Below are 20,687 nucleotides of genomic sequence, written 5' to 3'. Positions count from 1 at the left end.
CACCTGGCTCCCCCCAGCCTGTCTCCCACTGATGTCTCCTGCCAGGCTTCCCGAGGGACAAAGCCAAGCTGTCCCCGAGGCAGAGGGGTGCCCGGGACACCGGCCTCCTGCTCTTGCAGCCCTGGAGGGCCAGGTTGTCCTGCAGACAGCTGCGTATGGCCCTGTCGGAGCAACCGGGGGTGGGGGTGGGGGTGGAGAGGGCACCCTGCTGTCTGCTGGTGGGTGGGGACAAGTAGGGGCCTGTGCCCCCAGCCGGGCAGGGTGGGATGGGGAGGGGCAAAGCAGGATGGAGGGGGAGGGCTGGCGGATGGGGCGACTGGTCCCCATGTTGGAGCTGGAGTGAGGTGGGGGGCCCTGGTGGGGCAGGCCTGGTCAGTGTGGGACTACAGCCTGTCTGCATCAGGGTGGGAGCCAGGACCCCGTTTTGGGGTGTCTCTGGCCAGGCAGGTGCCCCTGCTGCCTACCCCATCCTGAGCTGGCAGAGTTGCCCACAGCCAGCACCCGCCCAGGGGTTGCAGGGGGGCTAAGCCCTACTCCTCGCGCCCAGGCACCGCTGCCTCGCTGGAGCAGAGGCCAGCCTCATCCCACAGGCAGCTCTGCCAGGCACCCGGTCTCCTCCAGCCCCTGCAGAGTGAATCCAGCACCCCAGCAGCTAAGTACGACTGGGGGTCCCTGGCCAAACCCCCACCATCCCGGCCACCGAGCAGGAGGTTAGGCAGCTCCAGCTGTTCAGCACTAAAGGATGATGGGCAGCCAAGCGCCTGTGTGGCCTGAGTGGGGTGGCTCTGGGTCAGGATCTTCCCATCATGCACAAGGAGGGGCTGGCAGCACCCGTCATTCTGCAGCCATGTGTTACCAGAGGAGCTGCTGGAAACGGCACCTGTGCAATCCTCTCCTGTTGCCTAAATTCCCGAATTACCAAACTGATCTCATTAACCAAGGACATGCTGGCAGTTTGGGTCAGGCTGGGCCACCCTCTCATATGGTTAGTGCTCAAGTGCTCACCATCTCGAGTCATCAAAACTGATGACTGAAAGGACTTCTTACCAAGGGAGTCAATCTGGGGAAGTAACAGATAATGGTAAGAACACTGTTACATAAATGAGGCAGAAAGAAGTCTCCAAGTGAAAAAGTTCTGGCTGCAAGAGGAAACAAGCTGGTAAGATGTTGCAATTGTTGCAATTGCAAAATAACAAGAAAAATTGGTACTAATTTGCACTAGAAGCTAGAAACTGACAACCAATCTTGTGCCTGAATTAAATGAAGTACTGTACTGTGCAAGTACTCTACTGTATATAACATGTACCCTCAAGTATGTTGGTGTGCATGTTAGGATGAAAGCTCCCCCATGCACCCAGTGCTGCCATAACCCAAGGCCAGTTTTGTGAACTATCACTTGATTCGGAGAGTTTTCCTGGTTATGATTTTCGGTAACACCCCCAGGGCCTGCTCTGGCCCCGTTCTGCCGGGCTCCTCCCGACCTCCCCCAGCCGCCGCGAGTCGCGCTTTTGGCTCCAGTGACCTCTGCCAGGGGAGCTGGCCGCCCCAAAGGGGGTCTGGGGGAGCCGGGCAGTGCAGCAGGAGGAGGAGGATGCTCAGGTGCTGCTGAAGCTGGCGGTGGGAAACGGGGACCTCAGCTTGAACGGCGGCAGCAGGACATCCCTCTGAGGCCAGCAGTGAATTTCCTGGCGTACTGCCCGCCCTCTCTTGAGGGGATGCTCTCTCTGATTGGTCATCAGGGGCTGTCACTCCGCCCTTGGCGTAGTGCCCGTCCTCCCCTGAGGGTTTGCTCTCTCTGATTGGCTATCCGGGGCTGTCACTCCGCCCTGGCACAGGGCCCGTCCTCCCCTGAGGAGATCCTCTCTCTGATTGGCCGTCCGGGGCTATCACTCTTCTCTGCTCGGGGCCTATGGCTGAGGCGTCTCGGGGATGGGTGAATGCGGGGGCCCCCAGCCCCGCAGCAGGTTCGCTCACGGGCCTCGCTCCCCGTGCCCCGAGTAACCCCCCCGCTGTCCCTCCGGTTGCGTCCGCGCCCCCTTGGCGCCGGGCGAGGGGCTGCGAGGGAATCCGGGGGAGGGGTCGGGCCAGGGCCCCTTTCCCCGCTTGGCTCCGGCTGAGGGCCGGGGCGGGGGGACTGTGAGGCGGGCAGCGGGGCCGGCGGCGGCCCCTCCCTGTAGCGGGGCGGCTGCCGGCGGCGGGGCCGGGGCGGGGAGTGGAGCGGCCGCTGAGCGCTGCCGGGCCGCGGCCGCGCCGGGGCAGGTGAGCGGGGGCCGGGGTGGCGAGCAGCGGGCGCGGGGGAGAGCGCTGGGAGGGCAGCGGGTCCTGGGCCGGGGCGGGGAGCGTTGCCGGTGGGGCCGGAGCCGCGCTGGGGGGCGCGGGGCTGCGCTGCGCCGGGCGGTGCCGGCTGCCGGCACTCGTCTGCGGCCGCGCTCCCCGGGCCGTGCCGGGGGCTGGCGGCGCTGCGGGCCGGAGCGGCGCGGGGGGCACTTTGCTGCGGGGAGTGAGCCCGGCGGGGGGGGGCGGGGGCGAGCGGGCCTTGCGGGGGGGCGAGGCACGGGGGGACACGAGAATCGGGGCCGGGGGGCGGTCGCCGATCGCCTCCCCAGAGCCCCCCTGAACCTGCCCTGGCCCCGCTCGCCCCGCGCAGTAGCTCCGCGCCCCAGCCCCTCCCCTGCAGCCGGGCCCACAGCCGCCCCCGGCTCTGCCGTGACGGCTCAGCCGGGCCAGGTGCGCCGGGCGCTGCCTTGGCGCGGGTGCCGGTAGCCCCGGTGCGGGCAGGGAGCGGCGCCTGCGGAGCCCCGCGGCAGGGGGGGGTTGGCCGGGCACGGGGGCGGGTTACAGAAAAGCGGCGCCTCGTAGAAGCGTAGTATTACAGAGAGCTTTCTTAGGGTGAAGCACAGTTTCTGCTTTCAGGATGGCTACCAGGCAGAGTATCAATGATAAAAGGGTTTTTTTTTCGGTCGTGGAACTTCACAGTCAGTGAAGAAACCACATTGGGCGGAGGATTTGTCCCTGGTTTGGCAGCTGCAGAATGAGTCCTCTGATACTGCTGGAAACACTGAGCAGAAGCCTGAGGAGGCGGTGAGATGAAGTAACAGTGAGTTCTCAAGGAACCAAAAGCATGGAGTTTTGTCCTTGTAGCATGCCGTACCTACTCATTTTTTTTTTTATAGGATCACCAATTGTCATCCATTTACCATTGTCATCTTTTGATTCTCTCTGTTTTTCTCCTGTGTTGCACAACTGCACACAGCTGGCTAGGGAAAGCTGGCAGTCCTCATGTACAGAGAACAGCACGCGTCCCTCCAGCTCAGCCAGCCCCATCCACAGGCTGGTGGCTGCATTCCGTCTTTTTCTGAGGGTTGGATGTTCAGCTGCCACAATTAATTTTCTCTCTTGTGAGTCAGGAAAGTAACATTGTACTCCTCTGGGAGTACATGGTGTCTTTGAATGCATTATGCTTACTGCTTTAGACTATACATTGTGTGCCGTCCCGCACTGATTCTTGGTGACTAAAACATGAAGGAACTGAAGTTTGACAAGAAAGTGGCTTGGTGGTTTTTTTGGATAGATGCATTTGACATTCTTCCTTGTAGTTTGTCTTCATCTGTGAGGTCCTTGCTTAATTAAAGTAGTAGTCACATGCCAGAAGGGAAACTGAAACTAACTTGATGTCAGGGACGTGTTGATCTGGGGAGAGATTAGAAGTACTGGAACTATTGCATGTACCATAAGAAAACAGCATTGTCCAGAGATTGCTATAATAGTAGCATGGAGCCAAGGGGATGAGTGGTAATTACGTTACTCCTGTGAGCTCACAGTGTGCCACAGGCAAATCTCAGGATGTTCCCTGCTTTGGAGTTTGTTCCTCTCTCTGTTGATGGTGATTGGTTGGAAAGAAAGCCTATAAAGAAAATTAGAATAGAAAAGCCTCTGTCCTGTCCACTCACCCACATTTTGGGCACATAATGCACAAAAGTGAAAGATTTGGAAGGGGCAAAATAACTAGTTAACAATTATTAACTAACACACAGAATCTCTCCAAACATGATACTGGGGCAAAAGACCCAGGGGAAGGGTATGTGAGGGTAAGAATAAGTTAAACGACTAACAAATACAAAAAAATAATTTGCAGTTGCATTAGCTAGGATGATAATTTCATGGGTTATCTGTCCTCATGGTTTTGCAGTCAGTAGTTGATGCAAATGCTATCTTACTGTCCCTGCGGACCAGGAGATACTACAAACAACTTTTCACAATGAAACTTCTTTGGCTTTTCTTAAAGTCAGGATTGCTCTACAGTAAGGTTTGAAACTTTCATCCGTAAGAAGATGTATTGCAGCAACTTGTTCCTGATGCAGGTGTTTGAGACATGAGTATTTATTCCTTCCAGAGGTGGTAATCCATTTCCTTCAATCTGAATTTTCTTCAATTTTCATTTTGCAGCAGGAAATAAGTAAACGAGGAGGCTGGGCCAAAGGGAGAAAGAAGAAGAAAACCCTTAGGGACACCCGTGCCCCCCCAGTCCCCCCTCACAGGGTATACGTGATTCATGGATGAGCGCAGGGAACAGCTTTGAGCAAAGAGGCGTGAAGTCCCTTTCCCAGACATCACCGGTATGCCAGGCAATGAATGTAGTAAACTGCCTCCTGAGGAGAAGTGGGTACCATTAAACTCTCTTTTCATTGTTGGATTATGACTACTATTAAATGGGAATATTGTTTTTTAGTGAGGAAGTTAACATAGGCTTTTGATTAAAGCTGTGGTTAGGAATATATTTCAAATTAAGGGATGCGGGTCCTCCAGAGTTCAAATAAAGAACCCTGGTAGGGCTGTAGCATCTCATCCAGGTGTGACCCGAGGAGAACTGTATCCTCTAGACAGTGCCAGAATATATGCAGAACAGGTGGGATTGCTCTAGTGTAACCTCCCAGGGTTTATGTGATTCATCTGGGTGTAACTGTTGTACCTAACTCTGACACAGCTGAGACCCACCAGTTCCCAAGGCCAAAGTCCTCAGAAGGATGGGGCAGGCATTTATTCACTGTGGCTGAGGGAGAACTCAGCAGGATGTCGGAGCTCCTGCAAGGATTTTGGAGATCTGTTTATTTTACAAACTCATCAATGTATATAAACATCTGGTGTCTTATTCTTAAGACAAGCAGACCTGAAAGAACAGGTTACTGAAGGAGGAGATGGTTAACATGAATAAACTTTTAGACAGTGTTTTAAGGCATTGCTAGCCCTAGAAAGCAAGCTGAGAGCTGTATGGTGGACAGGACAGTGAGAGTCACATATTCTATTTTCTACACACATTACATAAGGAAAAGGGTTTTTCCCACCTTTCAGTCATAATGTGATGCCTTCTAATTGGGACTGCTGTGGCCTTCTGCAGGGTCTGATAGGTGAATGAAGACCCAGGCAGTGTTGGGTCTTCTCCTTTAACTCCTTCTGGAGAGCACTTTGTAACTGCTAATGGGCCATCTGCACCTCATTGCCAATGGGAGATTATTACAGCAAAGCAGTAGTTAAGTCACAGTGCAACTTGATGCTATCACATGGATTTATCAGGACATTTAAGCTTTTGAAAATATTTCAAGGACAGAATGCTTAAAAACTTTTATGATGGCTGGATGAAAAGTGGGATGATGCAAAAAACAAGGGTTCCTTTTGTCACTTTTCACTAAGCTTGTAGGATGTAACTTATACAGAGATATTATAAAATTGTGCATAGGCATAGCGTCTTAACCATAATGGAAAATGTGTGTCAGGGTAAAGCAGTTGATTTGGTTACACATCTGTAGTGAGAATGATGTTGCTGTCTCCTGGGAGAGGAGGGGAAGAGTAAGGCCTTCTGCCCCTCTGCCCCTTGCCCTTAACATATTCTTATGTCCGAGACAGATATTTTTTTTTTTTTAACCTAGGAAGAAGAAGATTGAGTTCAAATCTCTATTCTGCATGCTGTTTTTTAAATTCTCAGGGAATTTGTCCTTTTTTGAGTAAAATGGTGAGTCTCAAGCATGTAGCAGGTCAGGGAAAGGCTGCTGAGTACTTCCTTCCCTTCAGTTTCTCCTGCGCTTTTTGACTGTGGCACTGAAGGCCACTGCTGCTTGGGAACCCCCATCTCTAATACAACAGCCCAGCATTCTTGTTGAAGCTGAGTAAGCTTGGTTTTGGTTAGCTAACAACTATGAAGTCATTCTCCTGAAGCAAGAAGTGGAGTCATAGTGTACTATCGTGTGTGGGTTAGTGTCCCGTAATCCAGGGGAAAAGTGTGTCTGAGCTCCAGCAACAGCAAACTAGTTGTCCGATACAACAGTTGAAGAGAAAGTCTCACACTTCCCCTGTTCCAGCCCTTCAGTTCTGCTACTTCTTGTGTTTGGTGAGCATAAGGACCGTTGAGCTGACTGGAATTGACTGAAATAAGGACTGGTTGAGCTGACCAATTAGCAAGTCTCCCCTAGAAAAAGACCCATTACTGTAGTCATAGAGCAAACACCTTAAAAATCATTCTTCTTGTTGTTCCCTTGTATGGGGAAATATTTAAAGAACTGTACAGATCTGTGCTAGAAAACCTAGGACATCTACTTTACAGGTAGTACAGTAGAACTCTTTCTTAGTGGTTCAAAACAATCCATCCAAGACACAAGCTGAGGAAAACCTTCTGCTGGTTTTGAGTCTGTTACTGTACTCTTTCAGCAGCACCTTGCTGGAGATAGAAGAGAAGAATTAATGTCTTCTGGAAGAATACACTGTCCAAAAGAAATGCAAACCCAGCATCACTAAATTTGCACCCCAATCCAGAATGTTAACTGTGTCCTCAGCAGGGTCAAAATGGTTTGCAAATGCATGAAATTTGTAACTATTTACATGTATTGTTGTGATGATGTAATAAAAATAAGAGGCATACCCAGTGGCTAATGTTTACTCTGAATACTTCCATTGAATTTTAAACTCATTGGGGGACAAACTTGGGAAAACAAATTTTTCTTCAAAGGATCCATTTAGCAAGTGTTGTGACCACTCCTTAAATGGTTTTCAGCTCATCGGTTCCCCTAAAGTATTCTCCAGTTAAGCTCATTCTGTTATGCACATGTGAAATTTATTTTTTTTTCTAGCCTGAAGTTTTCTTTTAACCTAAATGTAGATAGCTTAAATTGGTATCACATAGGCTTTTACCTTTGTGCTACTCTATTCTAATAGCCATGATGTTTCATTCGCCTGTCAGACGGGCGAAGCATGTGGTTGTAGAATGGTAGTGCTTTTTTGTCTGTGGGGCACGAAAACAAGGGTGTATTGGAACCCCGCTGTTACATATGTGAAAGTTAAAGCTTGATCTGTTCAGGCATTCCTGCTTGGCAGCATTTAATCCTGGCACAGAAAGGCAATTCTGAAGTCCCTGCGTAGGTTGTACTCAGTTCAGTTGAGTAGCTTAGTAGCAGGCTACTTCTAGGTCTAACAAAAAAAGAGTTAACAGAATAGTGATTTGAATTTTTTAAAAAAGGGAACACACACACCAGAATACAGTAATATTATCCAGAAATCCTGTGTCTTTGCATCTCGAGTATATTCTAATTGTTTCTTCACTCCTTTCCTGTTTTCATAGGTGAAATGGATCAGCGCTTCATCTGGCAAGTTGTTTTTCTTCCCTTCCGCCTGAAGGGGAGGCAACTCCCTGATACTCTTGGACTTCTTTTTTTTCAGCAATACCTTGGTGGAGCAGATAAGAGATAAGGAGCATTAGATGCCGGAGCTGGAGCAGTATCAGAAGACTGAAGCCTATGAAGTATTTAGCAGGAGATCACAGGACAGACAAAAAGGCAAATCACACAGACAAGGTATTGAATGGGACAAAAATATGGGCCTAGAACAACAGAAGATTCCAAGCTGGTTGTGCAGACTGATGCTCATTTACAGCCTTTGATGTAAAGGCTTGTTAAAACGTGGATGCTCATCTGAGGGAGCTCATTTGTGGGCATGAAACAGAACATGTTTCTTCCGGCAAATCCTAGTTTCATAAATATGACATATAGCAATCTACACCAGAAATTACAATCGTCATCAGCAGTGACCAAACTATTGTTAACTGTTCTCCATTGTTCTGTTATTGCTTGTTAAAGAAAATGTGTTTTGAATTAAGAAATTTAAAGTGCTGAAGCAGCTAAGTGGCAGAACCAGGCCTTGTCCCTAGTGTAGCCCTAATCCAAGGCTGGTTTAACACCCAGTCCAGTTAATCAGTGGGAGAACAGAGAAACAACAGATGATGAATTTGTGTACACAGATGCTTGCAGAAACGCAGGTGTTTCTAGAAAAAACAGTATTTGTGAATAGGAATTGCTATTCACAAAGACTTAAGTGTGCTTGAAGGAATGTGCGAGTTAAAACTGGCAGAAAGAAGATCACGATCCAAGGAGGAGCCTGGAACCGAGGCAGAGCCTGGAACCAAACAGATGAATCAACTGGGACAGAGTTAGGTGATGGATCTGCAGAACCGACAAGACCAAAGGAAACTCCTAAGAACTTCAGATGTTGACTAATGATTTGGTAAGTGTATATAAGCTGTGCTGTATCCCTTGGTTCTCTGCCACTCAGTGGGGTGGTGGCTCAGCTCTGAGTTGTGATTAAAGCAAGCCTAGTGGTACCCATGTCGTGTGTGAATTTTGTCTTTAACACTGGGACACAAGAGGAAGGAGTCAGGAATCTCTTCTGGACATACCCGTTACCAGCGTTCTGCTGCCGGCAAGTAGGTGAGATCATCTGATGAGACTTGGACACAGGTAATTCCAGACACAGATCTGAAAGTGCTCTTGTGTTTAAATTAAAAAAAATTACATACTGGTAAGGAAGTTAAGAAATTTGATAAGAATGGAAAATATGCTCAGCATTGGAAGGGGGGTGGTGGTGCCCCTTGCTGAGGCTTTAGAGAATTGGGGAAAAGATTCCCCTGGCACAGGCTTTGCAGAAATGAAAACTGATTATTTTGTGCCAGGAGGAATGGCCATTCCTGACTCATACTACAGGAAGAGTACTAATGGATTTGTGGCCTCCTAGAGGAACTTGTAACCTCATAACTCTAGTTAAACTTCGGCAGAACCACCTCAGATTTTCCTTAGTGCGTGATTTCCTTGAAGAGTCAAGTCCAGGTCTGTGGCATAAGGTAACCCATCCCCTGTTTGGGATCCAGATGTGATTGATTTTTAATTCAGGCTTATCTGCTGTTAGAGTTTTTTATTTTTTGGTCCAAATAGGGAAATGCTGGTTGTGTGCATTCTTTTGTTCTTTCCTAGAGTGTTGTTCCATGTTTAGTTATTTGCTCCTTACAAAAATAAATTACAGGTGTCTATGAAACTGGAGGTATTAATGTTGTTGTGGTTGAATGTAGCAGTGGAGCTAACTTTATGTATTTAAATCAAGAGAAACATAATGTAATTTCACTTAAAGTCTGCTCTGTGAGGGGTGGATTCTACCCTGATAAGCATTTAAAAAAAACAATAATCCATGAAGAAGTATAGGTAGAGCCCCTGAACTGGTGTAAGACAGAGAACCTCTCGCTGATATCCAGAAGTAGTGGAACTGTTGCCATCATGACCTTGAAATACAGAGACATTAATGTTAATTACCGGCAGCTTAAGAATCTAACAGACAAGGTTGAAAATAACTTCCCACTACCACCTTTTATTTTGGGGTTTGTATCTGTTTTGATGCATTCTGATGTATTTTCAAATACACTGTCATATCCTGTGTAGTTTGTGAAAAGTGTGTGGCAAATGGGACTTTCCCGTTTTCAGGGATGGTGAGCTGGAGAGTGGTTTTATGTAGCAGTTGTAAAAGAATAAAAAGGGATTAAAAGACTTGTATACCTTGCTACCAGTTTAGTGGCATGAGAATTGCTGTAATGACATTCCTTCTGGCTCTGAATGAACACGCTAGCCTGCTGAGTTTCCAACCAGACCAACACTAGCAAAGTATGTGGTTCCCAGATGGTGAGGTGGTTGTAAGCTTCGTCAGTAGTAGAAGCTGTTGAGAAAGTCACAAATCATTTGCCAGTCTGCAAGTCAAGTTCTTGGCTATTTTGTCACTAGTGTTGATTTAAGGGTACATTGCTTATAAATAGCACTTCAAATTTGTAATTCTTCATACCGATAAGATGTTGGTACCATAAGAGGGCCATTGTGCTGAGAAGGTCCAATAAACATATGGCGATGTTTGTGTTTATCCATTTTGCCTTCCCTTAGATGAAGTTAATTTGTAATTTGAAACCTTAGTGGCAGGATTTGGGGCTTTATCCTGATCAGCCATCTAAGGGCCAGCTCTCGGCTGCAGCATAAGTATTTGGATCTTTTAAGCACCAGATGAAACTTCCACTTAGCTACCATTTTTTTCCTTTCCTCTTAATTTTTATATTAAAATAAAGAATTTTAAGTATTTATTGGCTTACAGGAAAAAAACACAGTGCTATCCTTGTCCTGTTATGATAAGCTCCTAATTTGGAGGGCAGAAAGCTGAGTCCACCAAGAAGATGTTGAAAAGAAGGGGGAAGAATGTTAGAGCCATGAGTTGGGTGTTCTTCAGCTGGCCTAATCTGCAGAGGGAAGATGCTCCCCAGGTAACTAAAGGGAAGCACAGGAGAGCAGCTGGGAGCCAGAAGTGTGGTGTGGGCATAGGGAAGTGCTACGCTGCGGTGTGTCAGGCAAAGTATTTTCAGGAACTTTCATTTCTTGTTATCATTTCACAAGCTCCTGAGGGTGCAGGCAGGCTGGAGGCAAGAAGCTGCCAGCATCAAATATGTGGAGAAAGAACATTTCTGTCTCCGTTGTACTTTCCTCGCTTACCTGTTGCTTTGGCAGGGCAGCGAGTATGCAGGCAGCTTGCATGGCCAGTGCCTGTGTCGTTCTAGCACAGAGGATCAAGTGCTTCATGCTTCAGAGCTGTCAGGCTGACACTCTTCACCATTAAATGCAGCTGTAAATTGCAGCTGTAAATTACAGCTGAAGGAAGACAGAAATCTTGCTTCAGATGATGTTGTTTTGATCCATCCTTTTGCTCGTTCAGTGGCTACAGAAGGGAAACACTGCCTTGGTAGGAGCATCCATTGAGTTCTCAACATGTGGTATGAGAGAATTGTTGTGTCTATGAAAAAGATCATTACAGCAGTTTTTTTAAACCTATCCACACATGTAAAACCTTTGCCAGTAAAAGAGTACATCCACACAATGGGGTCTAAAGCACACAGATCCAATGCAATCCTCCAAAGAGCTTTGAAGGTCTCTCCCCGAGGGTACAGACCTGGCTGTTGGTGATTCTGTTGAACTGCCTTTTATGGCAGGTTGCTTGGAGAAATTGCTATGTCAGAAGTAGTCTTCTGGGGGCTGAATGCTGCAAATGGTAGGATCTTTAAAGAAGCAAGTTAATAACCTTAAGACTTGGGTTTGCTCTTTTAACAGATTGTACACAAATGGGAGGCCTGAGCATGCTGCTTTTAGCAGGGGAACATGCCCTGACTGCACAAGAGGCAAGGAACTCTCTTCTTTCGCTGACCACAAGCCCACAGTTTTAAGAGAACTCTGAAGAGGACTGTTTGATCTGTGGGAAATGCAACTTCAGGTATGTACCTCAGGTGGGACTACCGTGTGAGCGCTGTGATAGGAGCTGTGTATCCCAACTGTGAATGTAGAGGTTGGGCCCAGTTTTTAGCTTGGTTCAATATGAACTCTGCTGACTGATTCTCTGATCAAGAGCAGGCAAGCCTGCCCCCTGAGAAGATGTTGTCATGCGTGGAAGGATTGAAGTATAGTGAGTGTGTTAACAAACAAGTGGTTTGAAAAGTGGTTTGGGCAAGGTTCTGGTATGCTGGTGTAATGCCTTTTGCTTTTACAAAGGTGTGCAGTACATACAAGTGTTTCTGCCTGTGTCCAGTAGTGCAGAGACCTCTGGTCTTTTTTTGGACTGATTGTTGTGTACGATCTGTGGGTTTTGGGACAGGTCTGAAAATTGTTCAAAAAGTGGCTTGTATGCTGGGTGAAATAGGTTGTCTCTTCCATAAACCTGGAAAGAAGAGCTGTGGAAGCAAGGAGGGTTTCTTTTTTTCTCTTTTCATTTTTACTGGGAGGAAAAGCAGTGATTAACTATAGTTCTGTGATACCCCCAGATGCAGACTGTGTAGTGCATTTGAGGTGGATCACTCCTGTACTGCCAAGACTGAGCCCGGGCTTCTCAATGCTTTGGCCACTGCTTTGAGCAGTGGAAGTCCTTGTGCAGCTGTGGGTACTGGCTTTCTGGGCTGCAGCGTGAAAAATACGAAACACTAGGGTAAGTTTGGCAGAGAAGTGGACAGAAATTGATTACTTTGAAGACTACAGGACATTCTCTTTTAAGCACAAACTTTTAATCTCTCCATATGGAATTTAAAAACTGCTTTTAACTATGCTGTTATGTTTAAATGAGAAGGAAGGTGTCTAGTAGTTACAAATGATCTGTTCCCTTAAGAAGGTTCTTTGCCTTCTGAGTTGAGCTTTCTTGGTTTTACACGAAAAGTGCCTCAAGCTGTATGATTTCAGATGGCAGTGAAGGAATTACATCTATGTGGGGATTTAGAGACAAATTCAAAAGTATGTTGTCTTATCGTTTCAGTATATGAACTTTTCTAAACAGGATTTGCTGGGTTTTGAGCAACAGACCCACCTCCCATGTGCCTACATCAACTCCAGTTTTTCAGATAGACACGTGCATTATGGTTTGTGATGCAATATTTACTTGATTCGTAAGCCGTACTGTGCTCTGCTCTTCTGGGCTTGTAGTAGTCCTTTGAAATGCGACCCTGCCCATCAAAGGGGCAAGCTGTCACCTGCTTTCCCCACAACATAGAGCAATCTAACTGTCATAAGTGCAGGCAGAACAAAAAAAGTTGAGGGATTTGTGGGCTGCTGTTCAAATCATGGTGGGTCAGGAATCAGCCCATGCTTACTAATAAGTTCCTGTATTTTAATTATCTTCCGTCATCTGAGAGGCAGGACAGTGCTAGGGCACTTTCCAAGGGAATAAAACTGCACTTGGCTGATTCTTTCTGAGGGTTCCCTATGTAAAAAGCATCCTTCAGCACAATCTGGGTGCTTGGTGTTCTCAAAGGGACCCAAATGGATGAAGTTCGCTCCTCCTGCCTGCATGAAGCAGGAATTATGTCTGCAGCTGTGCTTCTGCGCACGGAGAAACACCCTCAGGTTCTTTGCTTGGCCGACCAGAAAAAAAACCAAAAAAGCTGAGGTGGCAACAGCGTCTTGCTGTCTTCTCTGAAGGAAGTAATTTACCATCATCTTGCAGCTTGCCAAACATGCAGCAAGTGTGATAAAGAACATGACATGCACTCTCCTAAGCTCTCAGCAGGCCAGGTTCTGCTGTCCACTGGAGTCTAGCTCTTCAGTTTTTCTCCACGAATGACATGTTGTTTGGGGTAGTGACGAGGAGGCCCCCCAAATGCCCAGGCTTTGTTTCTAAGTGCTATTAAAGTATTTTGGCTCTTGAAGAGACTATGTTCCTTGTGAGGAACAGTTACTTCTAATTAATATGACCTGTTTTCCTTCTGAAGGGATGGGCCATGAGACTGTGGAGGTGGAGGTGCTTCATGAAGGAGGCAGTCAGGCAGTGCCAGTCTGGGGGTGCCCAGCTGTGCAGGGCAGTGACAGCACCCATGTGCCTGGCAAACGCTTCTCTTGCAGTGTTGCAGGGAGAAGGTGTGAGGGTGCTGGGAGAAAGCCTGCGCCCCTGGGAATGACAGCAGCTAAAGGTGAGGGCTGGCTGCTTGGGCAGCAAAGGGTGAGCCAGCCATTCCCTTTGCAAATGCAGTGGAGAGGGAGGGAGCCTGGCCTATAGGGCAGGGCTGGCAGGGGGTCTGAGAGAGCCACTCTGCAACTGCCTTACTTAGGGACCCTGTGGGGAAATCACTTTGGGATGGGGGCAATTAGAAAAAACTGGGACCTAAAAGAAGCATAGTATTACAGGAAGCTTTTTAGGGTAAAAGACAGCTGTCGATTTCAGGATGGCTGGCATTCACCATCCTAAATCTGTTGCCACGGCTCCCTAAGCAATGCAGCCTGCAACCTCAGCACCTGCTGACAGGAATAACGGAGGCTGGAGCGGAGTGGAGACCCCGTGGCCAGGCTCTGTTGTGCTCCCTGCAGGAAGGGGAACTTGACAGTACCACAGAGCTGATGAGATGTCCACTGCCACGATTTTCCCTTTTTTTAACAAATTCTACCAGGGACAAGCAATGACAGAAAACGCAGGAATGTGGTTATGCCAGTAATTCAAAGTCCCTAGAACTTGTTGTAGTTCCAGCATACTGGGTGGATTCTGCCCAGATTCTTTCTTTTTCCAGTGTGTCTGGTGGAACAGAGGCAGCTCCTGTAACCCACCAGACTCTTTGGAATTTAACTTACTGTGCTGGCCCTTGGCACTTTGATTCTGGGACTTCCAGTCCCAAATTGTTTAGTGTTGCCCAAATGGTCTTCATTGCATCTGTAATGCTTTCTGGCCCTTCTGCCTCGCTGAGGATTCGATCAACGTATCGATACACTGTGGTGCCAGGTGGAATGGTGATCTGTGGCCAGAGCAATGTAAGCGATAGTGGGGCAATGTTTATATCCTTGTGGAAAACTATTTGAAAATGTAGAGTCCCACTCCAGGCAAAGGCAAACTGGGCTTTATCTTGCACGGGGAGCAGAATCACGAGGAATATATCTCTTAACATCTTGAGGAGCCATCCAAGTATGGGATACTTGGCCATAGGCAGGGGGACAAGGAGCAGGCAGAGGGGGCAGCTGCACACCGCCAGGGAGCTGCAGCACGTGTGGCAGCTGCACAACCTGCCCCAAGTCCCCCAGGGGCCCCTGCACCCCCTGCCAGGTTGCCTGGGCGGGCTGGGGGGTGACAGTGGGGAGGTGGGAAGGCCGAACGGTGATCAGCAGCCCCGGGACAGAGGGCAGCACACCAGCAGTGACCGGTGGTGGCATGGTCAGGGTGGTGAAGCTCATGCCGGGCACCTCTGATGCCATCGGCAGCTGGAGGGGAACATCTCTGTTGGGGCAAGCGAAGGGGGTGATGGGGTAAGATGCTGGCCGGCAGAGCTGGTTGGGGGTTACCCAAAGGGCAGAAGCACCACAAGGAGCGTGCTGCTTTATGTGCCGTGGCAGCTGGCCAGTGTGGCATTTGTTGGGGCAAACAGTGTTCAGGGGTTCTGTCCCCGTGGCTATCATTCCGCCAGCACCTGCTTCAGCCAGCATGTGACGGTTTGACTTTTAATGCCGAACAACTTCCCATCTCAATGGTTTCCCATCCTGCTGATGCTTTCCTGTTCTCCGTGCTGATTTCCCATCCCCACTGTGGTTGCCCAATGAACTATGTTTTGTTTTGGGAGTTGAATTTCATGTCAAAGGGGAATTTTCACCTTATTTTCTGTTGATGACAGTGGATCTCAAGACCTGATCAGCTTGTATTCTCTTGCAGCCAGAACTTTCCTCACTTGAAGGCTTCTTTCTGCATAACTTAGACAGTGGTGTTCTTTTTGCTATCTGCTCTTTGCTTCCCGTCATTCCTAAGGCTGCCTCCCTCGTTGAGACGTCCCTTCATTTGTAACTACTTTGGAGAGTGGGTCAGCTTGACCTAAACTTTGTGCACAGATTTGTTTAACCTATAGTTAAACTCTAAATCAGAGTGTGGTAATTCAGGAGTTTAGACAACAATTCCCCCCTTTGGGGCTTATTTCAGTCCAAGGCCTGTCCACTTCTTTGACACTCAGGTGGAGCCTGAGTGACTCCAGTCATACACATTGTTACAGATTGGTATCGCATGCCCAGGGAGGTGTGGTAGTACTTTGGAGGCGGGTGACTTTGGGATGGAGGTGTGCGTTCATATTACAATGAGGTTTTCTCATCTGAAGAGAGGAGTTTCACCACAGCTGTTGGCTCAGCAGCAGACATCTCATCAGCTGCATGGTACTGTCAAGTTCCCCTTCCTGCAGGGAGCACAACAAAGTCTGGCCGCGGGGTCTCCGCTCTGCTCCACCCTGTGCGTGTGCTGAGATGGCAGGGTGTGTTGCTTAGGAGCCATGGTAAATTTGATTCCGTGCATGCCAGCCATCCTGAAAGTGATAGCTGTCTTTTACCCTAAAAAGCTTCCTGTAATACTATGCTTCTCTTAGGTCCCAGTTTTCTCTTAATCCCACTCCCCCCCGCCCCCAAGTAATCTTCCCACAAGGTCACTGAGGCCCCTCTGCAGCTTTGGAAATACCCACCCACATCTGGGTCCCATGTCATTATGTGACCCCGCTCCAGTCACTGCAGGTTGTGGAAAAGTAGATCACAACCTCTAATGGAAACATGCTTGATTGCAGCAGACCCTGTAGGTGATGGCCACCCTACTTCTCAGCCAGATCTTGTCTGGGAGCCTCAGGGTGATCCCACAGGTATGTTGCTTGAGTGAATGTGCACCTAGGTTTTATTATTCTGTTCACGTGAAACTCAACTTAGCATTTGCTTGGCCAATGCAGAAGGCATGTGGCAGAGCATAGTGGGCCAGGCTCAGTGGTGTGCTCTGGGGCACTCTGCCTTGGGAAACTGTCTTTGCCAGCCAGTCCCACCCTGTGCTGCTTGCAGTGGCAGCTGCAAAGCCAGTGGGCTTGTTGGAGTAGAGTTTAGGGCTGGTGGGAGCTCCAGGGAGTCCCTTCACCCAACCTCTCTGTGCAGGGCTTTTTTTGGCTCAGCATTGTTTGTCCAGGCACTAGGTAACTTTCCGCACAGGGCTCCTGAGCGGAAGGGAGAGGCAAGTGTCTTGGAGCCAATCCTGAGTTTGAGCTGCATTCACTGCTCTTCAGGTCTGAAGAAGTCTATTAAAATATTTCCTGGGAGCTGCTTTATTCTGTTTGTCTACAGGCGTGGCTGTAGGCGATGGATATCCAGCTTTCCAGCTGGGTGCCAGGGCTGATGGGCAGGGAGACGGCATGGGTACGTGATGGCTTTTTACTTTGGCCAGCTCAAAGCCCAAATGTGAGCAATGCATCTCTTGTGGGTGTGAGACTACAGACCTTCATCGCTGTGTGTGCTGTATCATGGCATGATCCCCTCAAAGGTTCTGCTATTCAGTTATGATGGTGTATATCACAACATATGATGCAAACTTCTCATGGGTGTTTGCTTGCAGGTGTGGCTCCAGCTTCTGGTCTGGATCATGTGCTGGAGCTCATCTGACATCCCAGGGGTGCATCATCTGTCCTGACTGAGCTCACAGACTAAGCACTCCTGATCACTATCCTATTAGTGAGAGATTTCGCTTGATACTTTCTTTCAAGTGCTTCAAAGAGGAAAGCATATGGACAATACAGAGGACTCTCCCTGTGGTCATTCCAGGGCCTAGAGGAGATCCTGGAAAACCTGGATAAAGAAGCACAGGTTGGGTATATATCTTTCTGAACCAGAAAACTTGGGAAGTTCAGGTTTGAGACATGTATGGACAAGTTGTAGCCTACACAAGCAGAAAGGGATCAATCAGAGCCTCACTGCACTGATGCTTGATTTCATGGCTTGCAAGTACTGTGAGCTGCAGAGATGGTCCAGAGTCTCTGCTGCTGGTTGTGGTTCAAGCTGAGTCCCAGGGACAGCTGTGGCCCTGGTGACACCATTACTGGCCAGAGCTGTTGTGGGCAGCTGTGGGTACCCAGCTGGCAGGAACTGGAGGTGTTTGTGCCATGCTGCCAGTCGCCTGAGGGGAGAGTGCCCCTGGGAGACAGGGAGGATGCGCAGGCAGCTTGGGGTCACTGAGCCTGTCAGCCTTTGCTGGGGCTGTAGGCGTGCCCTGGCCAGGATCAGAGCAGCCCAGCTTCACAGCCTGGTTCATCCCCGTTGTTCTCCTTGATGAGTAGAAGACTGTCCATGACACCTTGGGGACAGGGAAAGGTGAGAGCTGGACACCCAGTTTCAGGCAGGACACCTAACTTGAAGGCAGCTAAAATGGAGGGCTGTGCATTCAGTCTCAGGTGGTTTAGCTGTTTCTAGTTGTGGTTTTGGTACCTTGGTTTTGGTTTTCCTCTTGTTTTGGGGGACCATGAAAGTGCCCAGAATACGGCTGCAGGAGCTTGGGACTCAGTCCACTGTGTGTGTCTGTTACCCTGAACTGTGTATGATGGAGTTGGCATGTTGGGACATGCTTCTTAAAAAGGTCTTTTTACCCAGCTGAGCTGGCTACAAGTGTCTTCCTGTTCTCTCTGAAGGAAGTAATTTGCCATCATCTTGCAGCTTGCCAAACATGCACTAAGTTTGAACAAGAAAATGACATGCAGTCTCCTAGGCTCTCTGGGTCAGGTTTTCCTGTCCACTGGAATGTGTCTAGCTCCTTAGGTTTTCTGCATGAGTGACACATTGTTTGGAGTAGTGACAAGGCAGCCCCCTCAAATATCCAGGCTTTGTTTCTAAGCGCTATGAAAGTATTTTGCCTCCTGAAGAGCCTGTGTTCCTCATGAGGAATGGTTACTTCTATCTAAAGTGACCCACTTTCTTTTTAAAGGGATGAAGCAAGAGACTGTGTGGAGGTGCCTCAGGAAGGAGGCAGTCAGGCAGTGCCAGTCTCCAGTGAAAAAACAGAAGCAATGCAATTAGCAGGTGTGCCAGGTAATTGCTGTCCCTGGGTCATGCAGTGTCATAGATCAAAATCAGTGTGTGTCTGCAGGCTCTGGTGCCTGCTCCTGCACATCAGATCAGCACCCAGACTTAGTACAGAGCGAGTGTTGTAAAAGAAGCCAGGAATGTCTCTCTGTGGATGACTGTCCTCTCTGGGTTGTGGAGGTTATTGCCATCAGTGTACCAGAGAGGTGCTGGTAACCCTCTGTGGATGCAGTGAGATGCTCACTTGTCACCACAATCCATTCACAGGAATTTCAGACCTGTGCCATTTCAGGAATGAGGCCATCTGAACCATGTTCAATAGATGATGGAAATATGACTCTTAAAGGAATGTAACCCCCTCAGTAGCTGCATCACAGATCTCTCTGTGAGTCTCTAGAGGCCCTAGGCCCAAGAGAGGGGGACTGCTGCTCTGAAATGAGGTTCAAAGGGATTCACTGAGGGATCAGGCACAGGCTTAGTGGGAACCTGCACCCTCCTTCTGCATTCTCTGTCCCTGAGCCATGCTGAGGATTTATCTTTCTCTGATTCTTGACAGTGCTGTCCAACCCCAGGGAAGCCCACCACACTGGGATATACAATTCTTTTGAAAGGATCCAGGTACTGAGCAGTCTTGCAGGGTGCCACAAGTGGGAGGCATGTCTTGAAAATGGGAGGCATCAGGCAGTGCCCATGCTGGTGAAAAGGCAGAGTGGGTGGGCCTGACTCTGTCCCCTCAGGTTGTGGGTGCTGGGCTGGGCAGGGGGACCCGTGGGTGGCACTCCCTGACACAGGGGTGGCATTTGTCTGTGTTGCTCAAAGTGGCTGAGAAGGGGGAGCAAAGCCATGACACTGGGAAAATTGGATTATGGCCATTCCAGAGGGCAAGCAAAGCTGATCAGAGAAAGAGAGGTAAAGAATGTGTTGATCTGCAATGGTTTTGGTTTTCTACCAAAAACCAAGGAAACACAGCCCCAGGATGTTTACCAGTTCAGAGCTGCTAACAAAGTGAGAAAAAACATTTTCTGGCCATGTCAGACCTGTGAGATTCCAGGACTCACTAATGTGCAGATTTTTTCCTCCAGCACAGAGAAGCACAAATGCTGTGGATCCTAAATGTTTCCAGAAGTACTGCATAGAAGGTGCTGTGGCAATCTTGGGCTCCATGTGCTTGGGATGGTGTTATGTTATGTGATGCTTGTGTGGAGGAAGAGAAAATGGTGAGTTGTTGGGAGCATTTTTTCCCAAACTTCTGTATTAGCTGGCTCCTCTAAGCCATGAAGCTTTTCGAGGTAGGGTATTCTGTAGTGCAGAGTTAGTTACTGGCCAGACTCCACTGAGATTTCTGCTGTAAGATGTTTGACTTGGCCTCTCAATTCATGGGTTAGCTAAGTGTTACATTGCTAACTTGCTAAGCTAAAAGTGACCCTGCCTCAAAAGAGCAGACCCAGCAACAGATATGGGAAGAGCAAGGTCAGAAAGTGAAAATGCCGAGGGATCAGATTGCCACAAAAAGGGAGAACTGCAAGAGTGACATCTCTCTCTCCCTACCAGTGAGCTGAGGAGAAGAAATCACCCTGCTAGGTGATGCCATAGATCCCAGTTGTTCACCTTGGCCAAGGTGTCCCAGCAACTCAGACCGTGGTGAGGAACCTACTGAGCTTTCTTTGGAGAAAGAGGTTGATCTGTCCCATCTGCTCTCTGGCACTGCCAGCGTGCGTGTTGTCAGCACGGGCAGGAGTTTTGCCTGTCAGGGCTCTGGATATGTATGCGGCACCAAACAGAGCACCAAGACTGTCCCCTTCCCTGGGCAGGGATGGGCAGGAGAGCCCAGTGCTGGTCCCTGCCAGGCATGCTGAGAGAGGAGGACAGGAGGCTCTCCTGGCCCTGCAGTGCCGTGCCCAGTTTTGGTCCCTTTGGTCTGCCAGAGTCGGGTCTCCTTTCCAGCACATGCAGAGCAGGCAGGTCAGGATGGTCAGGGCCAAGAGGAGACGAGCCATGGGCAGCCAAGCAGAGCCCAGCCGAGGGGTGCGGGGTGCCTAG

The 20,687-nt window shown here is 48.9% G+C and overlaps 1 protein-coding gene across 5 annotated transcripts in view; it reads left to right on the top strand.

The window, feature by feature from the left end:
* Positions 1-2,471: 2,471 nt before the first annotated feature.
* Positions 2,472-20,687, top strand: part of LOC130149309 (coiled-coil domain-containing protein 183-like) — a 32,244-nt gene continuing 14,028 nt past the window's right edge. For 2 of the 5 annotated variants that reach the window (XR_008821964.1, XR_008821954.1), the window contains exons 1-6: positions 2,518-11,604; positions 13,583-13,611; positions 18,575-18,653; positions 19,204-19,265; positions 19,730-19,864; positions 20,199-20,323. The gene's annotated coding sequence lies outside the window, so the exon portion shown is untranslated. The other 3 variants (XR_008821971.1, XM_056339087.1, XM_056338999.1) reach the window with 3 other exon arrangements.

This window comes from Falco biarmicus, chromosome 1, assembly GCF_023638135.1.
Source record: "Falco biarmicus isolate bFalBia1 chromosome 1, bFalBia1.pri, whole genome shotgun sequence".
Classification (NCBI taxonomy): domain Eukaryota; kingdom Metazoa; phylum Chordata; class Aves; order Falconiformes; family Falconidae; genus Falco; species Falco biarmicus.
This window is presented reverse-complemented; position numbering and strand designations above follow the sequence as displayed.